We start from the raw sequence: 8988 nt of genomic DNA, 5'->3' as shown, positions 1-8988 counted from the left end.
TCTTCCTCAGATATTGCATCTCTGAGCGTTTCAGCTCATGGCACTTCAGTATGCTGATGAGTTCCTCTAAGCTCATACGCTCAACATCTCTTGTGAGCTCTATTGAAGTCACCAAGGGCATCCAGCTTTCAGGAAGACATCTGATGACCCTTATGACATGATCTTTAGTTGTGTAGCTCTTGTTGAGAGGTCGTATTCCAGCAACTGAAATCTGGAAAACATTTCTTCAATGGACTCATTTGGCTCCATGACGAAGGATTCATACTTTTGGATCAAAGACAATGCCTTTGATTCTTTGACTTTCTTGTTTCCTTCATGAGACATCTTCAGAGATTCGAAAATGTCTTTTGCATACTCACGATCTGTAATCTTCTGATACTCTTCGTAGGAAATAGCACTTAGAAGAATTGCTCTAGCTTTGTGATGTTGTGAGTATAGCTTCTTTTGATCTGCAATCATCTCTGACCTTGGGATCTTCTTGCCCTCTGCATCAACTGGACGCTCATAGCCATCCACAATAATATCCTAGAGATCTGCATCAAAACCCAGAAAGAAACTTTCAAGTCTATCTTTCCAATATTCGAATCTTTGACCGTCGAACATGGGAGGCTTTGCATTGTAACCATCTCTTTGAGTTTCACTGGTGGTAGCCATTGTTTTTCACACCGGCCCGGATCACTGAACACTGTTAGGTGTGGTAATCAGAACTTGCGCTCTGATACCAATTGAAGGTATGAAAAACGGTAGAAAGGGGGGGGGGTTTGAATAACGTTTTCAAGTAAAAACTTCCACCTTAAAGATTCTAGCAAATCTTTCGAGAACTTAAGTGCTAAAGATAAGAGATAGAAAAGCACACAAGGATTTTTATCCTGGTTCACTTGATAAATCCCTCAAGCTAATCCAGTCCACCCGTCAAGGTGATTTTTTCCTTCTTAGAATGAAGACAATCCACTAATCAGGTAAAGTGTTACAACTGCACTTGAAACCTACAAGTGACTAACAATTACACTGACTTAGCTCACACTAAGATTCACTCTCTTAGTCTTCTCTAGGATCCGATCAACCTTGATCTCCTAAAGGTAACTTAAACAAACTGTTTAACAAAGAAGGTTTACAAGAGATTTGCTTCTAAAAAGCTAATAGTAAACACAATGAATTCAGATGAAAGAATGCTTGAAGGTTTCTGAATATAGCTTGCGAGTGTGTAATTCTTCCAACCGCATCTTTCAATCTTCAGCCTCTATTTATACTCCAAGGATTAGGGTTTGAACGCTGCATGGAAATGCTACCGTTGGAGGGCAGTTCTGGAAATTCCAGCTTCTGCTGTGGCTGAGAACGTTTGGTAGGTCGTCAGGATGGTACAGTTGCTTTTGTACTTGGATAGTGACTTGACCTTTAAACCTAGGAGACTTCTGATCAGGGGAAAGCTTCATGTTGGGACTTGTGAAGCCGGTTGATCAGAGTCAGAGGGAAAGCACAGATCCTCTGGACGTTGTATCTTCTGATTCTGAACTCAGAGGGAAGTACATGGTCTTCAGAGTTTCTTGCTTTTGGACATCAGAGTTTCCACTATTCAGCTTCTGGATCTTCAGAGTCTTCTACACCATCAGAACATCTGAACCTTCAGTGTTTCTTGGTTATCAGAAATTTTGGATCTTCAGAACTTCTAGTGATTGAGTCCACATCAGAGCTTGTATAACTTCAGATCTTCTGAAACATTTCTACTGTTCATAGTGAACATAGATGTTGCGAAAGCGTTGCTTGGGTCACTCTTTATGCACAGTGCTTCTGATTTGTGTGAGATTGAATTGAGGTTAGAGCCTGTAAACAGCACACTCAGAAAAACACGTTAGAGTACCATAATTGTTCATATCAAAAGGTTAACTTGTAATCATCAAAACATAAGAGTTGTACTACACGATCAAAACTTGTTCTTACAAAATATATAATTTTCAACCACTCACCCTCACATCCCCCCCTCTCTCTCCTCTTTTTTCTTTCTTCCTACTTCCATCACCACCACCCATACTAATATCCATCATTATACTCAACCTCCATATTTTGCTTTCTCCTCTTTCTATCGCTGTCGTTGTCGCCCAACACCAACCCGTCGTTTTTTCAGATTGTATTTTTTCTGGACCGAAACGCACTTTAAAGTACGTATGTAGTGCACCTTGAAAGTGCGAACGGATTTTTTTAAGGGTCTTTTCGGATTTTACAAATATAATCAGTGTTGGAATAGATGTGAGAGTGTTTGAATATCAATTACCAAATATTAAATAGTTGTAAACTTATAGTCTCCAAACGACAGCCATGATACTAACTATTTTGAACATATGAGATCACACTAAATTGGTAGACCTGTTGAATCATAGAATTAAAAGTGTGTGCATGTGACTGTAAACTAGTTTTACACAATTAGCTAATCGTAAAAAGAAAAAAATTTAAACTCTACTGCATCATAAAATATATCTTTTTTTAATTAAAATTTAAAACAAAAGTTATTACTTCTTCAATGTGTCTTGCTTCTACTTGTCAACAAACAAACAGTGAATGATATCCATTTAAGTTCCAAACAAACCATTCTTCATTCATACCCGGATGGAACCCTGATTAAATGGCATTCTAGCTTTCTACTAAAGTGTGTTGTACACGATCCCCTGTCGTGACGCCTTATTTTTAATCTGGTTTTCCTTTTTCCTTCGCTTTCACGCTTCATCATCCGTCAGTCCGGTACCATTAGCTTCCCTGCTCTCTGATTCAAATGATACATCTTCCATTAATTCATCTTCAGTTTCGTGTTTTAATTTGTATGCCTCTTCGTGTAATTACATTGAAATTAATCAAACAAGTGTGTATCTTAATCACATTCAATGAATGACAAATCAAACTGGGGTTTCTTTATATTTCTTTCCATGTTTCGTTGCCATACAAGTGAATGTCAGAGTGAGTAATCCCATACGCCATTGAAATATATTACATTGTGTACAGAATCATTCAAAAAGCCATATTTTTTCATTGTGCAAAAAAAAGCTATGAAATTAGCTATTAATTGCATCTTTATCACTTCAAACTTGTCTGATTGATAATTAAATTTATACTTCTTTCCCTTCTACTGGTTGGCACAACAAGGTTTATTTATGGCTGGTTTAATCTCATTGCCTCATTCGAATAAGCTCCAAAGAAATAAAGTGGGCGACGACATGAAAGATTTAATCAGTAACTTACCTTATTGCATTCTTCATTTCATTCTATCTTTACTCCCTACCAAATATGCTATACAGACATCCGCTTTGGCGAAAAGGTGGAAGAACTTATGGACTGACTTATCTGTCTTAGATTTTAAAACTGTTAATTTTCCAATCATTAGCATGAAAGAAAACCAAAGACTGAAGTATTTATATTGTCTTTTGGATCAAGTGCACCGACTACTTTATCTTTCTAATCCTGCAAAAAGTCTCAGTGTCAAGTATATTGGGGCTATCATTGATGCGGATAGAGTTAATTCTCATATATCTTCTGTAGTGAAGAAAAAAGTCAAAGAGCTTAAGCTTTCCCTACTTGTAAACTCTCCAATTGTCTTACCTAATTGTTTCTCAGCTTCTGAATCATTGAATAGGCTGCATTTAGATCTGAGCTGTGTTCTAAATGTTCCTAGTGGCATTCATTTCCCTAGTCTGAAGATCTTAAAGCTTTCATATGTTACTTTTGCAAATGCGAAGTCAGTTAAACAACTCTCTCGGTGTCCTGTCCTACAAAAGTTAACCTTGTGTAATTGAAATGGCACAACTTCAAGTAGATTAGCATAAAACTTCCCACATTAAAGATAATAACCATCTGTTTTCTTGGAGTTCTTTCGCTCTATTCTAGTTCTACAGTCAAGATTGATGGTGCGAATCTTTTATATTTCAGTTGCAAAAGCCATCTAGAAGTAGAATTTGTACTTGTTAACCTGGCCTCCATAGTTGATGCACATATTGATGTTGAGCCTTCCCATCCAGCATCGCTACAAACTACTGGTCCTTCAGCAATTAAACTATTGCGTGGACTTGGTAGCATCAAATCTCTTAGACTATCAAATGATACTCTTCAGGTATGTTTAACTGCTTCCTGATCATCTTCATGTTTTTAACTGTATGACAGCTATTGACAAATTTTCCTTTAATTATGTGTTTCTCTATTTCATATTTCCTCAATACTTTTTCTTTTCTTTTACTTAGTGTATTTCCTATGCAAAAAGTTCTCTCCATCTCCTTCCTATGTTCCACAATTTGACACATCTTAATGTGGATTCGATATCTTCCAAGTTCACTAATGAAGCACTGATGGACATTCTCCAAAAGACACCTAAATTGGAAGTTCTTGATATTCCTATGGTACTTCTTTTATCGTGCTTCACTACTTGCATATTAACAACAGTATTATTTCTGTCCGTTTACTTGTTTATTGATTCTTGTCTAGGGATTTGACCCACAAATCTGCTTGGATGGGGAAGACTAGATATGGAACTCAGTACCTTGCTATTTCAAATATAGTCTCAAATTATTTTCTATTTCAAATTTTGATGGGGGTGAAGCTGAAATCCAGTTGCTCAAGTTTTTGTTAGATAATGCCACAGTTTTGGCGGAGATCTGTATATTCTGTTCTAAAACTTTATCTGCTGATTTTAAGAAGCAGGTTGGGATCAGCAATCAGTTGCAACATGTAGGCCTGGGAAATTGTGTCATTAAGTTTTAGTAAATCTTCTTTCTTTTATTTTGTTTAACTTTATTTCTTCTTTTTTTATTTGGTTTATTTTTGCAAAATAGGATTAATTTATGTACAGATGGTTATGTAACCTTATTCCAAAGCTTGAATTGTGGTTACATGACTTGCTTTACCGAGTTAGACTAACAAGCCTGGTTTATGGGACATGTACTTTGTGAAATGACTTTGTTTTGTTATTGGAATGTACATAATATTGGCTAAAATTGACTAGTGTTACAATTTTTAGAATGATCAGAGTATTACCTAGATCCATTGATCTATGATTCAAATCCTCTATTGAAGGAAGCTAACTAGAACCTTCGAGAGATAGTTGATGGTAATCTGAACTACAGTTCTCATTGATTAATGCATAGCTTCTTAGAATTGGTGCTGCTTCTGATGATGAACCTCTCTCCAGCTGAACATGAAAAGACAGAATCACAGATAATAAAAATATAGCTTTATTTGGTTAACTTTTTGGTGTCAGCAAGAGTAAGCATTTATAATTCTTCAAATGGGGTTTAAAACATCTATCATGTAATATTAGGAAATTATATAACTTATGAGAATCTAAATTGAAGATATCTGACTTAAAACAAAAAGTGTTTTATGGATACCTCATCACTCAGTTCCTCTACTTTACTGGAGGGTGGTATTTTTCTGCCTGTGATATCTTCAAATAGAATAACACCTTGCTGATATATATCTTCCTTTTCTACACTATTTGTGCTGCAGATAGGTTTAAAAACACATTGTACTTAGACCAAAGAATAAGCAGAGGAAATACCTACCAAGATGATCAAGGACAATGTCGAAGTTGAAGAGAACCTCACCAACATGGAATCCGCTATCAAAACTCATCCACTTTGGTCTGGCTTCTCTTCAACTCTACTACTATAACATAACACCCTCTTTCTACTTTTTGCTCTGTTTTCACATGTTACTAATTCTTTTGTTTTTCATTGGGTCTTCCTTCATTATATTTCCATCCAGATATGAAGATTTGTTAATTCTTACATGTAAACTTCATTTTGGGAATTTTGAATAATTTGGAAATATAAAGAAAGCTATGGAAATTGCACAAACTTCAAACCTGTGACTTCTTAGGGGTGTTGGCATCTGCATGCTTTATTATATAGTCTACTAATTTTAATGTAGGATCTACTAACTTGTAGACAAATAACGGGGATCATCATTTTCCTCAGGTACAATAGACTTAGTCATAGAAGATAATACTTATAAAATAATGTTCACGCCTAACAACATTATGGTAGCATACACCAATCAATTTCTCAGTCACTTTAGTTTTTGAAACTTGAATTTGTACATTTTATCCCATCCTTGCTTCTGAGGCTGGCCAAATAATTTTTATTTTCTTGAGAGTTAAAATAAAAAGGATAATAAATGCTTGACATGCAGTATTTTCATCTAGTTCTTTTAAAACTAAGTTGTGTTCTAAATGTTCCTAGTGGCATACATTTCCCTAGCCTAAAGAAATTAAAGCTTTCATATGTTACCTTTGCAAATGAGAAGTCAGTTCACTGACTTTTTTCTGAGTACCCTGTCCAACAAAAGTTAACCTTGTATAATTGTAATTGGTGTAACATCGAGCAGATCAGCATAAAATTTCCCACATTGAAGACATTAACCATCTTTTGCGACCGAGTTGATTTGCTCAATTTTACAGTCGTTATTGATGCTCTGAATCTTTTACATTTCAGGTGCAAAAGCATCTAATTGTAAAATTTGTCCTTGTTAACATGGCCTCCATAGTTGATGCACATATCGGGGTTAGGCGTTTCTATCTAGTGTGCCTTGAATCATGTGTTTATTATATTTATTTCATATTTCCTCTAATTTTTTATTTTATTTTTTACTTTTACTACTGTCTTTCCTACGGACAAAATTCTCTCAATCTCCTTCCTATGTTCAATAATTTGACACATCTTCATGTGGATTCGAGATCTTCCAAGTTCACTAGTAAAGCACTAATGGGCATTCTCCAAAAGACACATAAATTGGAAGTTTTTCTTATGTAGGGATTTGATCCACAAATCTACTTGGATGGTAAAGTCTGGATGTTAAACTCAGTACCTTGCTGTTTCAAATATAGACTTAAATTATTTTCTATTTCAAATTTTGATGGGGTGCAGTTGAAATTCAGTTGCTCAAGTTTTTGTTAAAAAATGCCAAGGTTTTAGGGGAGATCTTGATATTCTTCTCAAAGACTTTGTCTTTTGAATTGAAGAAGAGCAGACTGAGATCAGCAACCAGTTCCAACCCGTAGCGGGAGAAGTTGTGTCATTAAGTTTCGGTAAATCTTCTCTTTTATTTTTTCGCCAAAAAGGATTCATTTATGTACTGATAACCTTATTTTGAAGCTTGAGTTCTGGTTAAATGAATTCGCCCTACCTGGTTAGACTTACAAGACTGGTTTATGGGGCATTCACTTTTCTAAATGACCTTGTTTTTGTTATTTGAAATATACATAATATTGGACAAAATTGACTAGTGTTATTGCCTAGGTCCATTGATCAATAGTAGGCCTCATCATAATTAGCTTTAGAATTTGTTTTCCTAAGCAACATTTTAGGAAGGGATCCAAAAATATGCCCTCCTTTCACAGTCCCCTTCAAGTTCAATTTAGCTTGCTAGAGGGCCAGGGTACATATCTCCCAATAGTAACCTACCTTAAAATGCACTCCAAGATTCAATAAGAGCGAGATAAGAAGTTTGCTTTGTTATAAATTGGAAGACATTCATAAAGTATACGACATGATTGGCAGTGCCGGAAGAATTCTTATATTTTTTTTTGGGGATAGTTTCGATCTTTCTTTGAAGTTCTGAATCTGTTATCACTGATTAACTTGGAATTATTGCCTTCAGCAGCAAGGCCAAGTTTTTTTTTTTTCAATAGATGAAGAATTGCCAACTTGTAATTGTTTCTCCTTACCAAAAATTTGTACACAATATTTGATAACCTATTCCCTATACATAATTGTGTTTTCTTCTGATTTATTCAGTGTTTTCGGATCTGATAAGTACGTTTCAGTGTGTTGGTTTTTTAGGGATTAAACGTTTCAGGGGGATAGTACAGAACCATGATATATAATCATTATCTTCTATCGATCTGAGAAAATAAAATTATGGGAAGAATTATCTCGAATTAGGAGAAGTGAAGGGAATGGTTTGTGTAACACCCCGATTTCGGTGGCGTCACTTTAGTAACCAAAAGAAAATAAAAGCGGAAAAACGTGAATATTTTTTTTCGATATTTGTTTTCAGTAAATAAAGACTTGTCAGATTTAAAGACGTATCGACGAAAGATAAACAAGACTAATATACAATATATATACACTCCCCACAGTAAACAGCAAGCCACGTCACGAGTAACCTCCAGTGACGGGAAAGTAGTGCCTGCCGGCAAATATGTACAACACAAAATATAAGGTCAGTATTCTGATATACAGTCCTCCAAAAAGAAAGTAGGTCAGCTCAAAACAGCCCAAAGACCTCCTAATCCGACCAACTCCCGGTGACTCTCGTAAAGAGAACCACACAAAAAGCTAAAGGTCGGGGACCTACCCTGCCCCAAAATGAGAAAAACTGAAGATTAGAGCCACGACGCTACTCCTACCCTAATCCTGACTAGAGGAGTACTACACACCACTCCCAGCTACGCATCACCATGATCGTCGTCTGAATCTGAATCCAGGACGATCAGGTCAATGATTGCGTCGATTCTCACAGCGGGTCCTACGGGTACTGTACCCGATCCCAAAACAACAGCAGCCGCGACGGTGGGTGAGCTAGACTCCGATGAAGCCCCTTGTAGGCTTGTAGGGCCCTAAATTCATTTTGTATCGTTTTTGAGAAAAATTGAATAAAAATGAGGTTTTTGGCCAAGTTTGTAAATTGACAGATTATAGCTGTCAACTTATGTGGATTTTTAGTGGGTCTTGACAACCTCGGTTGGGAAAACTTCCTTCATGAGAGTTGTAGCCCTTTAAGTTAAGAAAATTCTCGAAGTGAAATCAGGTCATTCCGACCTCTGTAGCTCGAGATATTCGCGTTTAAGAGACGGTGGTTCCGGCTGTACAGTACCAGCGAGTAAATTAGTTTGTTTTCTTCTAATTCCGAATTTGATTATGAAATTACTTAAGAGGGCTTAAGTTTTTAATTAGATTCAGGTCTGATTAAGTGCTTAAGTTATTGGGTCAAGGGTTTGACTTGGAGCGGGCT

The 8988-nt window shown here is 36.2% G+C and overlaps 1 long non-coding RNA gene across 1 annotated transcript; it reads left to right on the top strand.

Annotated features, from left to right (window-relative positions):
• The first annotated feature begins 2579 nt into the window (after window positions 1–2579).
• Window positions 2580–7109, top strand: LOC130748631 (uncharacterized). The gene is made up of 4 exons (XR_009022751.1): window positions 2580–2733; window positions 3913–4093; window positions 4221–4376; window positions 4462–7109. It is a non-coding gene; the product is annotated as an uncharacterized LOC130748631 (long non-coding RNA).
• The last annotated feature ends 1879 nt before the right edge of the window (window positions 7110–8988 follow it).

Source organism: Lotus japonicus, chromosome 3 (assembly GCF_012489685.1).
Source record: "Lotus japonicus ecotype B-129 chromosome 3, LjGifu_v1.2".
Lineage (NCBI taxonomy): Eukaryota > Viridiplantae > Streptophyta > Magnoliopsida > Fabales > Fabaceae > Lotus > Lotus japonicus.
This window is presented reverse-complemented; position numbering and strand designations above follow the sequence as displayed.